The sequence below is a fragment of the Anabrus simplex genome, chromosome 8 (assembly GCF_040414725.1).
Source record: "Anabrus simplex isolate iqAnaSimp1 chromosome 8, ASM4041472v1, whole genome shotgun sequence".
NCBI lineage: Eukaryota > Metazoa > Arthropoda > Insecta > Orthoptera > Tettigoniidae > Anabrus > Anabrus simplex.
In genome coordinates, this window is record NC_090272.1 from 127,718,507 (window position 1) to 127,735,301 (window position 16,795).

The 16,795-nt window shown below is 37.8% G+C and overlaps 1 protein-coding gene across 3 annotated transcripts in view; it reads left to right on the forward strand.

Annotated features, from left to right (window-relative positions):
- Ac76E (adenylate cyclase type 2 Ac76E) overlaps positions 1-16,795 on the forward strand; it is a 1,381,264-nt gene that overhangs the window by 379,855 nt on the left and 984,614 nt on the right. For all 3 annotated transcript variants that reach the window (XR_011018659.1, XM_068228989.1, XM_068228988.1), the window contains exon 3: positions 8,296-8,386. The gene's annotated coding sequence lies outside the window, so the exon portion shown is untranslated. The remainder of the gene's footprint in view (positions 1-8,295; positions 8,387-16,795) is intronic.

The window sequence follows — 16,795 nt, forward strand, 5'->3', positions numbered from 1 at the left end:
TTATATTTTGTAAGCGCAGATGAGTAAAATGTTCTGATTTGATAACACTTATATGAAATTTTGAAGTATGTGTAGACTTTTGTTTACGACTGTACAATTTTGTTTTCTTTACTATGATATCTTTATCTCTTTGGAATTTGTTAAAGTATTTATTAAACATCTTTGTCCTTACGGACTTTCACCTAAATGTGATCGATAGTTGTACGTTAAAGTAACTGACAAAATTCACGTAAGTCCTGCATGGTTTATGTCGGAGTAATGGGTTTCACTACCACTAAAATGTTTGGATGTTGGGAGTTTCGGTAACGATATTGAATAGTATTTTGCCTTTCAATTAAACGAGAGACTATACAAGCGGTCATCAGTACAGGAACAAATGGAATCTTGTTCAATGGCGGAGGTTATGAGAAATATAATCTTTAGTTCCAGAAGTGTCCTTGTCCATTCATCATTGGGGGTTTTATTGTTAGGTTTTAAATATTTTTTCGGAAATTAAACGTCTTTGAAATAATAATTCCATGTTTTTTCTCTAGGTAGTACCTAAACGGACACAGAACACAGGAAATAAACCTGATTCTGGTTTGTAGACAAGAGGTATTTAGTTCCTGTTCGTGATTTTGAAATGGGTTTTGGAAAAGTAATGCGCCTGCATTTCAATTGAAGATTATTAACTAAATTCAGGGGTACCAATATATCAATGTCCAACAATTGTGGACAAGGGCGCATTTGGTAACGGTCTCCTCATATACAGTGTTTACACCATATCATATTCTTATATTGATATAGGCTACTAAAAACATCATACTTCTTGAACGATCTGTTATTTATCTATTGTGTTTAACCTTTTGTACTATATTGTACTCATGACAAGTAATGAGTGTGTCTTATCTGATTTACTACACGGTGTTAGTGTGAGAAACACAAGAAATCTCAAGGTCATTCATATCAATTCTCAGTCTCTTGTCGACTCTTCCCATATATCTGAGTTCCGGCACATTTTTGGCAAGAGTTCGTTTGATATTATTGCAGTAAGTGAAACATTTCTCAAACCTTCAGTACCAGATTTTGCCGTCTGTCTCGATGGGTATAATATTTTCCGTAATGACAGAATAAACAGAGCCGCTGGTGGTGTTGCAGTTTACTTGAAGAACAGTATAAAATGTAGTGTACTTAGCAAATCTCCTGGAGAGTACAGTAAGAAACCTGAGTACATAATCCTTGATATAGCCCTTTCAGACACTAAAATTCTTTTCGCTTGTATATATCGTCCACCAAAAGTAGGGTTCATGGATACATTCCTGAACGATACGTATTCTCATGTTATGAATTATAAATATGTATTCGTTGTGGGCGATGTTAATGCTCGTTTCGGAACTGGGACGTTTGAAAGCAATAACATACGCGATGTGCTCAACGCTTGTAACCTCGACTGCCTTCCCTTCAATCCAACCTTTCATACTGCCACTTCCGATAGCACTCTTGACATAATCTCATCCAACTGCAATGAGTTGGTAGTAGAATACGGACAGGAACCGGCTGCCGGTTTTTCTGGTCATGATTTGCTATATGCTGTATTCAATTTATCCACGCCAAAACAAATTCCGAAAACAATTCTTGTTCGAGACTTCAGTAAATTTGACGTAAACAAGTTTCGTGCTGACGCTGAATTACTACCCTGGAATGTGTTCTTCCAGTCTAATGACATAGATCAAAAAGTCTCTCTCTTAAACAGCTTTGTACTTTTTCTTTATGACAAGCATGCGCCCCCAAAGGAATTCTCGTAAAACACCAGTCAACACCATGGTTCAATAAGCGTATTAAGGAATTGATAAGTAAACGGGACAGAGCTAGGAAGAAATTTATTAAAACAAAACTTCCAGATGATTACGAGCAATTCAGGGTCTTGCGTAATGAGACAAAACAAGTCATTAGAAACGCTAAAGTGAAATATACGTACAACATCTTCCGTAACTGTAAGAGCACCTCAGCTTCTTGGCGTGCTGCAAAATCACTTGGTATTGGAGTCAGTCACTCTCAAGATAGCCAGATGCCTGTTACTCCATCCGAATTAAGTGAATATTATATGGCATCAGTCTCTAACTTCAACTCTCCGAAAGTATCAGAAACTACCAAACATTATAGATCTGTCACTCCAAGTAACAGAGATAAGTTCTATTTCATGTACGTACAGCCTTCACAGGTAGAAAAAGCAGTCAGATCAATTCGAACTAAAGCTAAAGGTCCAGATAATATCTCAATATCCATGATTTCTAATTGCATTGACATATTTCTTCCTGCCCTTGTGCATTTATTTAACTTCTCTCTACAGAATGGAGTGTATCCCTCAGAATGGAAGCGTGCCAATGTACGTCCTGTGCCCAAAAAGAAAATCCCAACAGTCTATAGTGATTTTAGGCCTATCAATATCCTCTGTGCACTTAGTAAGGCATTAGAAAGAATTGTTCATGAGCAGATATGTGAATATCTGTCTAAATATCACATCCTAAATCCCTACCAATCTGGCTTCAAGAAAGGCCATAGTACTACTACGGCTCTGTTGAGAGTTACGGACGATATACGCGCGGCCATCGATAAGAGGCAGCTTACTATCTTATGTCTCTTTGATTTCTCTAAGGCATTTGACTCTGTTAATCATGAGTTGTTTCTTGCAAAGTTGAAGTCAATTGGTTTCTCGCAGAGTGCTCTGTCTTGGTTTGAATCATATCTATCAAGTAGATCACAAAGAGTTACGTTTGTTGACGGACGATCCTCTATCTGGGAATCAGTAAACTGTGGCGTACCACAAGGATCAGTCCTCGGTCCTTTATGTTTTTCTATTTATATTAATGACATTTCTGAAGTCTTTAAAAGTACTTTTCACATTTATGCTGATGACTTACAAGCTTACTTCCACTTCAGTCCCACTAACGCACCTTCTTGTATAATGCATTTCAACCATGATATCTCTCGATTGATCGAATGGAGCGCAAATCATAACCTCCAATTAAATGTGGCTAAGACCCAGCTTATTTGCATAGGTTACTCAAAACTCCTGAAAACTGTTGACCTCAAATCCCTCCCACCAATAAAAATTCTAGATTCAGATATCCATTATAGTGACACCGTTAACAATCTAGGACTCATTTTCGACAGAACCCTATCCTGGTCTGATCATACGTCAAATGTGATCAGAAAAGTTGTGTCATCCATGCATATTTTGAAACGTAACGTGTCATGTACACCACCTTTTATGCGGAAACTACTTGTTCAAAGTCTTATATTCCCCATAATCGACTATGGATCAGTCGTATACAACGACTTATCCGAAACTTTGAACATACAACTACAGAGGGTGCAAAACGCATGTGTTCGTTACGTGACAAATGCCAGGCATGATGAACACATAACACCCTATTACATACAGCTGCAATGGTTAAAACTCCATGAACGACGGGAAATCTCAGTAGCCGTTGCTACGCACAAAATTCTCAAACTGAAGACCCCACCCTACCTATATAATGCATTTAAATCTATGGAGTCAGTACATAACAGAGATAATAGGTTTACAAAAACTACCCTTCAAATTCCCCTTCATCGTACCACTAAATTTAACAAATCTTTTGTTTGCACTGCATCCCGTATCTTCAATGTCTTTAATCTTCACCGTTTCGCAAATGACAGGAACTGCACCCAACTAAAGCAGTCCTTAACATCTATCTTCCTGGAGGAGTACGCAAGGGGCTGAGATCAGGTATTCTTGTGTCTAATAATAAGAAATATGTATATTTCTAAGAAAATTGTTTCTGTTTTTATATTCCTGAGATTCTTGTAGCCTAAAATATTAAAATCGAATGATATGCTTTATTATTTCTTATATGATTTATGTTTTAATTTTATTGGAATTGGTATCTGTATTTTAATTTTTAAGTTTAATGTTTAATTTAATATTTTAATATTATAAAATGTAGTTAGTATATTCATAAACTTGTATTGTGTTATAAGTAGACGCTACATAAAGGGGCTTTTCAGCCTCAGTGGCATGTATATCATCATTATCAATAAATTCAAATTCAAATTCAAAATTCAATTACATCAATTATTCAGCTAATGGTTTCAATGACTAATGCGGTATATGAATACCAAGAACTTCCACCAATCGGCAGCTGTCTTTCGCAAATTGTTATCGTTTTGATATTACAGCACCTTCGTGGACTTGTTTTAAAATACAGTACATTCCTCAAAATAGGGCACTCAAACTTATTTACAGCTTTTTAGCTCTAATATAATTTTTCAGTCGTCTTCAATAGCAAATTTACAAAACTATTATTACGATAAAGCCGAAAGCAGATACATTCCTAGAATATGGCCCAAAGAGTTTGAATGCAAAACAAAAGTGGTATATTTCCCTGATTAAGGGTTTGCTCTCTATATAATTTATGGATATCTATGTATTATATTTGTTTTATGACTTTTATATCCATCATCATCATCATCATCATCATCATGTTTTCCTCGCCCAGCTCCCGCCAGGTTATTGTCACTGAATTGAAGACCTCTCCGAAATAAGGATGTAACCAAAAAAATCAGTCAATTTTCAGGGGAGAGGGAAAACATTTATAATGTTTATTTCATGGTGTAAACTATTTCAACCAATTACATATGCAAGTGTACAAATTAGTTCATCTATTAAAGTAGTATATTATAGTTACGAAATGTAACTTAAGGTTTTAAAAATAATGTATGAATTGGGAATGATACAGTAGAAAACAATCTGCAAGTACGTCTTACGTTTGTATATAACAGAAGAGAAACCTTGTATTATTCGCGAAACTTTTAGTGATCCTTCGGCTCCCTAGTGCTGAATCGGTAGTCTTCGGTTAAATTCGAGATTCGTATTGGCAACCTTTGACACAAAAACTATGAATCGATTATGCATCGGCGTGAGACATCTGGCGGTATATAATTGCAACACTTTACGTACTGTTGTTGTTTACACAGCAAAGCCATGAGTGAGGAAAATATTACGGGAGGCATGTCAGCAGCTAACTTACGACGACTGACCATCGATGACCTAGGAGACTAGGAGACTAGGAGGGGTATTGCAGAAAGGTGAAAGAACTCGAGGAATACTGGAGGCACGACGGTGTTATAGAAGTAGCCATGGACGAGATTGTAATTAATAGTACTGCAGATAGCAGTGGCGATTGTGAAAGTGATATTTCTAAGAATTCATTCTAGGAAGAAGATTCATATCGGTCGATCGTACCATCGATTCAATTCAGATTTCATTTCCATTCAGTTGGCTGTATTACCGGAACCTGAGTGGCTCCCTCCTTACTCTTCACTCCCCCGTAAAATGAAGTATCACTAAACGTTACGCGTATAATACATGCACTTGGAATACAAATGATAGCAAATAATATTAGTGTAATAATAAAAATAACAACAATAACAATCAAAATACCAAGAAATTATTCCAATATGTAGATGTGATTTTGTCTATGGCCTTTATTTAAATGATCTATTACAACTGGTGATGAACCAACATAAGCACTCTCTACCATCTTGACTGATGTTCCATCCTTATACCACGGAGGACCAATTCTGCTGGCTGTAAATCAGCTTGTTCGGCTGCATGGCTAAATTGTTAGCGTGCTAGCCTTTAGTCACAGGGGTCCCGGGTTCGATTCCTGGCAGGGTCGGGAATTTTAACCGTCATTGGTTAATTTCGCTGGTACGGGGGCTGGGTGCATGTGCCGTCTTCATAATCATTTCATACTTATCACGACGTGCAAGTCGCCTACTGGTGTCAACACAAAAGACCTGCACCCGGCAAGCCAAAAATGTCCTCCGACACTCCCAGCGCTAAAATCCATACGCCATTTCATTTTTAAACCAGCTTGAAGTTCAAATGTAAGGCATAAGATGACACCATAGCATAGAGGCGTGATACACTCTACTTCCACTGAAATGTCGCTTTTCAAAACTTTGTTGGTTACATCCTTATTCCTAGAACGTCTTCAGTTTAATTTTGTAGTCGTTTACTAAACAGATATTGTAAACACAACCCGAGCTCCAGATTCTCTCGAGATAAATTCCGGACCTCGCGTTATCTTCCTACAGATAATACGACATGGAGGAATTGCGACTATAGAGATTTCACTTTTCTACCAGATTATTATTATTATTATTATTATTATTATTATTATTATTATTATTATTATTATTATCACTATCGCGATTGTGATGTATCCTCTATTTGCTAGGATATACGCAAGAAAATCTCTTTTGGTCCAGCGGCCGATGTTGTTACTTATTTAGCATCGCCCTGGGGACACGTGTAGGGCACTTTAAGGTCATACCTACGGATGTAAAGCAAGGATGACCAGCTAGGGTTGATATAAGACCCATGTGGCAAACTTGCTGGGTTCAGCTTGCCAAGAAGAATCTGGGCTTCGTTGAACAGTGTGAGGACCGGTCTTGGAAGATGCAACTCCTGGCTCCACAAGTGCCCACTTCGGTGCTTCCAGAGAGGATACCACGAATTTCATGCAGCAAGTGAAGAGGCAGTGAACTGGCTAAATTATCTGGACATTAAACTCTAAGTTATATTTCCATCCATTGATCCTTTGTCCGATTGTTTTTCTATCTCCTTTAAGTGTATATATATATAGTTTCATTGTACCCTATATATGCCATACGAAATAAATAAATAAATAAATAAATAAATAAATAAATAAATAAATAAATAAATAAATAAATAAATAAATAAATAAATAAATAAATAAATAAATAAATAAATAAATAAATAAATAAATAAATAAATAAATAAATAAATAAATAAATAAATAAATAAATAAATAAATAAATAAATAAATAAATAAATAAATAAATAAATAAATAAATAAATATTATTATTATTATTATTATTATTATTATTATTATTATTATTATTATTATTATTATTATTATTATTATTGAGACATCGAAACGGTATTGTGTAAGACAAAGAATAGTTTGCTTGATACGTGGGACATTATTAACCTTCACCACGGAATTTTTATTTTATAGACGCATAGCTTCACTTATAACCATTTAAGGTCTCCCAAATATGCTCATTGTTAAGGTAGGCTTGGAGAGGATCTGGATACTTTTTGACACTTATCTTACAAATAAAGATATTTTTCAAAATGTACTGAAAATCAATCTTCCAAGCAAGTAAAAGCTATTGTTTCCAGAATGTGAATACAGTGCGTTTATTATGTTTTTAATAACATAAACAGCTGTTTTTCCAGCAGTGCATTGCGATAGTCTGTTATCATGATCTAGAATGAATGTACAGTACAGTGTTTTCAGTTTGATATATGTTTTCGAAGATTATATTTGTTTTGTTTATCATCTGATGCAATTTATGATACAAAGGGGTCTGACAGGCAAGAGATCAATTCATTTATTGTACATATTGTGGGAGCCTCCGTGGCTCAGGCGGCAGCGCGACAACTTCTCACCGCTGGTTTCCGTCGTTCAAATCCCGGTCCGGCCATGTGAGATTTGTGCTGGACAAAGCTGAGGCGGGGCATGTTTTCTTCCGGGTACTCCGGTTTTCCCTGTCAACTTTCATTCCATCGATACTCTCCAGTATCTTTTCATTTCATCTGTCAGTCATTAATCTTTGCCCCAGAGGAGTGTGAGAGGCTTCGACAGCCGACACAATTGCTATCCTCGTCGCTAGATGGGGGCTTCATTCATTTCATTCCTGACCTGGTCAAATGACTGGAAACAGGCTGAGGATTTTCATCTTCATTCAATATATTGTATATATTTAGTTTTCTCTATATCATATTTCGTTTCGAAACAGTTTTGTCATTTATGTGTATTTAGTTTTGTGTCACAAACCCAAAGAGGAATACATAGAGGTGTAACGCTACAAAGTGACATAATAAAAATTGAGAAGAAACAAAATAGGTCCAGTTTTCTGCGATTTCCTTCTTTTTTCGTTTCGGGGTCAATATCGGGTCAGTTTCAATTCACAGGCCACAGTCGATTCCTTCTACCTCCTTACTCTATTTCATTCATTATAATCAATTTATTCTTCTTTAGTTCCTCAGCTGAAGTTGGCGTCAGGAAGGACATCAGGCCATAAAAAATGGCTTATTATTTCATCTTACCCCATTCCTGACCTCGTACCAGAAAACGGGACTGTTGCCCTATTGTAATTATGTGATACTCTGAAGTATTATATTCTATTCCAGAAAAATCTCTACATTACTTTACACACCCATGTTTCTTTTACAGGCTTGAAGAATTGATGTACTGGTTGTTGAAAGATAGATCTTGAACGACGCCAAAGCTACTCATTAGGCTGCTGTTTCGTTGGCCAACCTAGGTAAGTCGCACGTACACAGTATTTCGTCCATATTTATGTTATATTTACAGATTCTCTAGTGTATTCTACTATAATCTAATTATCTGCCTTTTGATGATCTGTTAACTTTCAGTTCAATTGTAAAGTCATTTTCTCGTCATTGGGATGGCTAGAAAAACCATGATCATTTAATGTAGATATTCACGTTCATGAGGATGATATTCGACAATAAATAATAATAATAATAATAATAATAATAATAATAATAATAATAATAAATTTTTTATAATTTTAATAAAGCATATGATTATTTAGATAGACGAACACTTCTTAATGTGCTGGAAGATATTAGAGTAGATAATAAAACAAAAAACTTGATCACACTGACATTGATACCACTTCGAAAATTTAGTTCTAAGGTGAAATTTCTGAACATCTTGATATTAAGACAGGGGTCAGGCAAGGCGATGATGATGATGATGGTGATGATGACGCTTGTTGTTTAAAGGGGACTGTCATATAGGTCATCGGCCCCTTTTAGTGTCATCTTACGACAGGTAATGGATAACATGTGTTTTCTTCATCTGCGTCCCCCACCAACAGGGGGGTACAATAATTGTCTTACCTCCATTACTGTTCAATCTTGTGCTAGCAAAAATACTCCGAACGTGAGAAAAGGAAACTAAAGGGATTAATAGCGGCAAGATAGTTAAAGATAAAATTCACTATCAAATGTCTGGCCTTCACAGATAATCTGGCAATTATATAAAAAAATAGGCAAGAAGCAATTCATTCCTTGGAAACATTTCATGAAATGACATCTAAAACTGGACTCCAAATCTCACAGGGGAAAACCTGATACATGGAAGGATGTCTTCGATACTTCGACAAACAACCTTGGTAACTCGGTTTGGAAAAATCCCTGAAGTAAATACTTTCAAATACCAAGGGGAAATAATCCAAACATCCGGATTAAATTGTGAAGCAAAAAGGAAGAGAATATCTAAATTACAAAAAGCCTAAAGAATCACATGGAACATGTACAACAAAAAAACAATATCTTGGAACGCTAAATTAAAACACTATAACGCTGTAATTAAGCCTGAAGCATTATGCGCATCAGGAAACTTGATCATTGGAGGCAGATAACCAACTAAAATTTTAGAAAAAACTCGAAAGGAAAATCCTCAGGAACATCTTTGGTCCGCTATGCATAGAATGAGCATGAATAAAACGAAGGTCTCCTGAATTAGACCAGCATTCTGAGAAGACATCAGATACTATTAGAAAAATACGACTGAAATTTTGCCCCCTCACTAAAAGTAAAAAAATAATTGGATAATCGAAATTGAAGAAAACCTTCAAGAAATCAGCGTAACAGGTGAAATTATATGGGACAGGGCTAGCTTTAGAACATTGGTAAACAAACATCACTTTACTTATAAACCCAAGATGAGGACCACCACAGCATGGACCGAAGAACGGATAAAAAATCCAGCGAGAGGATGAAGAGAGCAAATTCAATCGCGCACCTTACTTGGACACAACGTTGTAATAATAATAATAATAATAATAATAATAATAATAATAATAATAATAATAATAATAATAATAATAATAATAATAATAATAATAATAATAATAATAATAATAATAATAATAATATGTCGTGTGTCGTATGTAGAAATGCTTTACCCCGGGCCCTTCGATTCCTGGTAGGGTGGGGAATTTTAATCGTGTAGGGTTAATTCCTCTGACTCGAGGACTCGGTGTTGTTCCCATGCACACTCAAAGCAGCACACTACCAGCGACCAGAGAGAGAGAGGCATTAATGAATACACTCCTCCTTATAGGATTGATGTCGGTAACAGTAGTCGGACGTAAAACAGGGACAAGTATGCATGTGTGACCAGTTCGCATCCGGGGGATTGCATCAGCACGGAGAATGTTGTGATCCATCTCGTTCTTTACTTTAGTACTATGCATACATTCACGTATCTTGTAAAACACGGGAACGATGTTAGACACACATCCTCGCATGTTGGCAACACATTCGTTAATGATGTACAACAGGTTGCGTCAACACGGCGAACGCTGTGATGCATTGATTACAAGCTTCTTATTTTTACTCTGTTGTTAGACGAGACTTTTCTTTCCGTATGGGCGGAATATTTAATTTAATCGTATTCCATATTTATGAATGTAGACAGAGCAGCAGAAAAGAGATCAACCTTTGTTTGAAGTGAATGTGTGTCAGATTGCCTGTTACATATTACGAATCAGACTTCGCTATACACTGACGCAGATTGAAGGTTTGGTACTTGTTGTAAGTCGGCCTTTATCGTATCTCTTTATTACCTTCATAATCCGGCTCCATGACTAAATGGTTGGCGTGCTGTCCTTTGGTCACAGGGGTCCCGGGTTCGATTCCCGGCAGGGTCGGGAATTTTAACCATCATTGGTTAATTTCGCTGGCACGGAGGGCTGGGTGTATGTGTCGTCTTCATCATAATTTCATCCTCATCACGACGCGCAGGTCGCCTACGGGTGTCAAATCAAAAGACCTGCACCTGGCGAGCCGAACATATCCTCGGACACCCTGGCACTAAAAGCCATACGCCATTTCATTTTTCATTCCATTACATCTATAAATCGGAGTATAAAATGCGAAGGTCTAGAGTCACAACGAATGTTAAGTAGATCACCTCTCTCGAAAGTATTGAAAGTAATGGCTAGTTTGAGAGGGAGACAGGAACACAAGTCCACGAACCTATTACGCTGGCGTATCAAGGGAAGACGTGGCGCGTCCCAGGTGGCGGATAGGGGGGTCCTAACCGGCTTTTCGGCGGACTTGAGGGAAATAAAATACCTCTCGCGGACCAAACACACAACCCGATGTGGGTGGGGGACGCAGACGAAGAATACACCCACGGTATCCCCTGCCTGTCGTAAGGGGGCGACCAAGGATGATTGTATTAGAACCATGAAACTACTTGTGATTAGTACCACCACGTGGGGAACACCATGGGTCGCTTTTACTTGCGCGTAGTACCACTATGTTAGGTACAAAATAGGTTTGTGATTAGTAGCAACAGAGTGCGTTGCCGGCTTTTACAGTACCTGTGATTAGTATCAGGAGCAACACCATGGGTGAGCGACACCATGGTTCTGCCTTGCCTATGATTAGTACCCACTATGTGAGGAACACCACGGGATAGTGCGAGTCCCTGTGGTTAGTACACTTATGTGATAAATACCATTAGTTTGCGTTGTCTGTAACTGGCCCCGCAATGTGCGAAACACCATAGGTCTGTATTACATGTGGGAATTTCATTACCTGTGAGTAGTACTACAATGTGTGGAATACCGCGAGTCTACGCTACTTTTGATTAGTACTACAACGTGACAAATACCATGGTTCTACTTTCCTATCTATAAGTACCCTTAAGAGGGGCCGATGACTTGGATTTTGGACTCCTTTAGACTACACGCATCATCGATTCAGTATTGTGCTATAGAAACTGTCCCTTAGTCAGTAATGCTATTGTTTTACGCCACTTTCTGTGAATGTGAGGCATTGCGGGTCGGATCCACTCATAGTTTTAAATTCATATCCATCCATTCATTCTTCGTCCTCACGTTTGGAATTCTGGTCAGTGGAGGACTTTATACTTTTAATTTTTCTTTACATTTCGCCTAATTTCTTACCATCAGGGGCCGATGACCTAGATGTTGGGCCCCTTAAACAACAAGCATCATCATAACACAAGTAATACTACTTATATCTTCACGACGACTATCCAGCTTTTTCAGCGGTAATGTGCTCGCTCCTGAACCCGAAGTCGAAGCTTTGAAATTTGCCGTGACGATATATATTACTTATTATCTTTTCACATAACATTTAATTAAGAATCGTTTTATTTTATTACTAATAATATGAAATCACTTTCCCGTTCGTCTTTTCACATGCATTTGAATACGAGTCACTATACTGATGATGATGACGATGAAGATAGTGATGGTGGTGGTGGTGATAATCGTATGGCCTCGGCTACCGTGTGCCGGCATTTTCATTTGAAGTCATTTTTTGACGTTCTGGTTTACTCCATTAGATGGCACAGTAAACCAGATCTCTCTTGGGTGATCTATGGGTGAGTTTTTAATTATATTTAAGCCTAATGCCAAATGTGTTACTTGAGATATTACATGCCGACATCGTACATTGAGCATCAAATGGACTTTCTCCACCCTTCAAAAAACTGACTACCTCCATTAGGTTTGAACCCATGATCTTGGTACTCGGAAACCGAAACTCTACCACTGATCTACTCAGGGATCCAACCACTTGACGAGTCGAATATTCGTTTTCGGAGGGTCGTTGGGAAGGAGGCCTTAACAGAAGAGCCTGCTGTGGACCGTGAAGTCTCTTTTATCAGTTGGAAGAATGTATACTCGGGAGGTGTCACCTTCTTCGACGAGACATGCATCTCAACTGACTGGCAGGGCCTTGTCAGTGTACCGTGTGTCTGGTACAAGATATGACCCCTGCTATGTGACCCGCTGTAATACTGAATAGACCAGTAACACGTGGCATGAGAACTATTTCTCCCTGACCAAATTCTATACGGATGTTCGCCTCTATGCGATTTTTGTGTTGGGATTTAATCTGAAACCTGGTACCATTGCATAGGTAAGTGAATATAAGTTTCTTGCCAAAATAACTGAAGCTCGTACTGTTGAGCAAGCATGCCAGCGAAAACAAGAGGCATCTACGATTAGCACTGATGCGCACCACATATTGCATCATAGTCAACCAAGTAACGTTCAATAATGCTGATACTGAATAGTCCTAAATATTCGTAAATAAATAGCCGTAATCTAAAACCAGCAGAATAGAAGAATAACATTTTTAACTTTAAATTAAATAACCAGAAAAGCTGTCGCTGAGTGAATTGTAACATAATATGGAGCAAATTTTGATTACAATCCTCAAAACACAAGCCAAAATCACAGCCCAAATAACAAAGCTGTAGTAAGAAAACCAAGAAAACACCCAATTTAAACCGTGGTACAACTTGGAGAAAGACGACTGATTGAACCATATCCGGAAGGTCCTTCGCAAAGAGTTAGAGATAACGGTGAGGAGTAAAGACAAAATTCTAAAGCCTGTATCGTATCAAGAGACAAACAAAAATGCACATGCTTACTATCCGTTCTTTGATACAGTGGTTGGAAGGAAGACTGTGCGCTGGATGGCCACACGATTTTCGATTTTGAAACAAATTCGAATTACCAGCGTCAATGAGGCGAATGACCATAGGGTTCGAGCGAGTTCTTTACTGTCTATTTTTGGTCTGCACTGTTCCCTAATCCTAAGATTTAGCTTTCTTGAGTGTGTGTTAAGAGTTAAATGTTCTTACATATAGTTCTTTCAGCGAAGTTACGCATGGTTATGGTGTGATTTTGGAGGTTTAACCCATTTCTAACTCCTCTTACGGATTACATTTTTTAAAAACAGTTTCATACAAAAGTGACAAAAAATGAGAGGAATCATGATGTGAGATGTTTACTCTATCGGTCATATTACGTAAGAGGGTCAGCAATTTTGATTTTCAATCTGTAGCTCCGTTTTAATCCCCTTAGGTGTTGAATTTATAAATACTTATTGGTTTGAAACTCAAAAAGTATACTGGATCTTAACTCTTAACACCCATTTAACCTTCTTAGTAGAACTGATTACTTCCACCTCCTTTACCAACTTCATTCGCCATCAGTGATTTTATCCCCGTTATCTCCTCAACTGAGTGTGGTGGCAAGAAGGGCATCGGGCTGTAAAACATGCCATATAATTTAATCTCAAGTTATCCTCGGCCCCGTCTGAGGAAACGGGACTACATGCATGTAGTGAACAACAAACTGCCTATGGTATTTCTATCGAAAGGATTTCATTTTAAAATTGGAGGCTATCATCAATCGAATCGCCAGTGACCACTGCACTCAAATACAGTTACCATGAGAATGGCCTCATTTTTATTGTCCTTTAAATTAAGGGACTATTTTCTTCCTTCACCATCCTCATCGTGCGCCACTAAATGAGGCAAAGGCTCTAAGGATAGAGTGTACAGTATGTCATTCATATTTAACACGGAGAGAGGTACTTAGAATTTTTCATTAATCTGTAATAATAATAATAATAATAATAATAATAATAATAATAATAATAATAATAATAATAATAATAATAATAATAATAATTGTTACGGGGATACCCGTGGAACAGCAGAGGTGAAAGAAGGTGCGGGCTGGAATGGGTCTACCCGAGAACGGAATTAAAATTTCATTAAAGGTTATATTTTCAAAAATAGCAAAACTTAACAATTTTCACATAGAATTTGAAACTTAAAAAAAAAAAAAAAAAAACAACAAGTCAAATCAGGTACAAGACAAGGTTTAGAGACAATTTAACAATCTGGGCCTCAAGCCCTAATTTTTACAATTTCTGAGCTCTCAGCTCAATCTTACCAAGGTACATTCTTGTCCAAAGGGCAGAAAAACCCTTCATTCAAGGAGTCTTTGCTCCATAAACCATATCAGGCCTCCTAGGGGCACTTTTACCACATATAAAAGAGCTGACCCGCTCTCAATTTTCTGAGCCTATCAAACGCCACAACAGACTTTACCATTAACTGCCCTCAAGGCACACTCACAAGAAACAGAGGTATCTTGTACCCAATATACTGGGCCTTAGCAGAAAAAGAATAGGTTAAGTTAATGGCCCAAAATACAAAATGAATGGAGGCGAGAACTTGCACTCCTAAATACACATTTTAAAACCTAAAAGGCTGATGAAACAGGGGCTATTCCCAAGCTATGGAGGTGACTAGTATACAGAATAAATTTAACACATCAAGGAAGAGTAGAAAAACGGTTACGAAAACGTAGTCACCTCAAATCTAAAATGCAGGGGAGCTCGAGAGGGTAAGGCACTCTCTAACACCGATTTACAGTTAAAGATATACGAAGTTTTACAAAAGCGACGGCAAATTACATGGTTGAAGATAGGTTACATAATAAAGGTTTCGGAATTTCCCCGCGGGTTAAACTGCTGAGCTAGCAAGAAATAAAGATGTTAAGCGGCCATTACCTTGTTGAAGAGCAGCTGCCTGAATGAAAGGGGGCGCTTCCCGCCTCCTTCTACCTGTCGATACACTAAGCTAAATGTTGATGACGTGGCCGAGAGACAAGATAATCAGCAGTTTTTATACCCTCGAGGAAAGTTAGAGACCTTTCATGAATAAAACAGCCACACCCACTCAATTTTATTGGTCAGTGTGGACCGTACACTCAAAATTGGAGAAGACAGACATGATTGGTCAAAAATTAATTACGGAAATAATTGATTGGCTCAATTCAAAACTGGCGGAAAGAAAATATAAATATTGCCAACCCACAAATGAAAGAACGAAATTTAGTAATATGAAAACTTATGAATACAAAATTTCTTCAAATAAAGTTCTTCCGATTCGCACCAGGGTGCATAGTCATAGGTTTTTAGTAGAGACATCTATAAGAGAATGTCCACACTTCTTGATCAACGGAAAACAAAACAAGATGAAATTCACACAGTACTGACAACTTTGTGATCACAAAATTTACGGTAGTGACATCTTCTGAGAGACTTATGAGTTGATCCAGTTTTTAAAGTTCTGAGTTTCTCCTGTAGAGGAGTACTTTTAAGGCGGAAAATTCAAATGTGCGGCGTAGAGGTGTACCAGCCGGTACAATAATAATATGTTCTCAGCTACTGTGTGCAGACATTTTAATTTCACGCCATCTGGTATTATGCTCGTCAATTTTGACGTTCCGTTTTATTCTAGGCCTACTAGATGGCAGACAGAGTAAACCGAATTTTTCTTGGGCGTCTGTGGCTGAGATTTAGTGAATTTTGTCGGGTAAATACCAAGTGTGTCACCAGGGATCTTTTACATGTCGACAACGTACGACATGGAATGTCGAATGGATTTTTTCCACCCTTCAAAAATCCAACTACCTCTGCCGGGTTTGAACCTGCTATCTTGGGATCCGGAGGCCGACACTCTACCATTGATCTACAGAGGCAGAGTGTACGCACTGTATGCATTGTATAAATACCTGCTGCATACATGATTTTGCAAAGGTAATAGTGCAGTAAGTAGTTAAGGGCGACTGTTGCATGTTGTTCGGCAAAGGAGAATCGATCATCAAACCGCTAGTGTCGTTCGATGAGAAGCCTATCAAGAGAAAAACCAGGCGCAGCGGAATCACCCGATATATGGAAACCAAACGCGCGCATTAAAGCATTTTTTAGATGGATCAGCACGTCAGGTATCACCTGCTGGCGTAGCAACCAGACTTTTACACGGATTTTACATGGATTGTTCTTAATTTCGT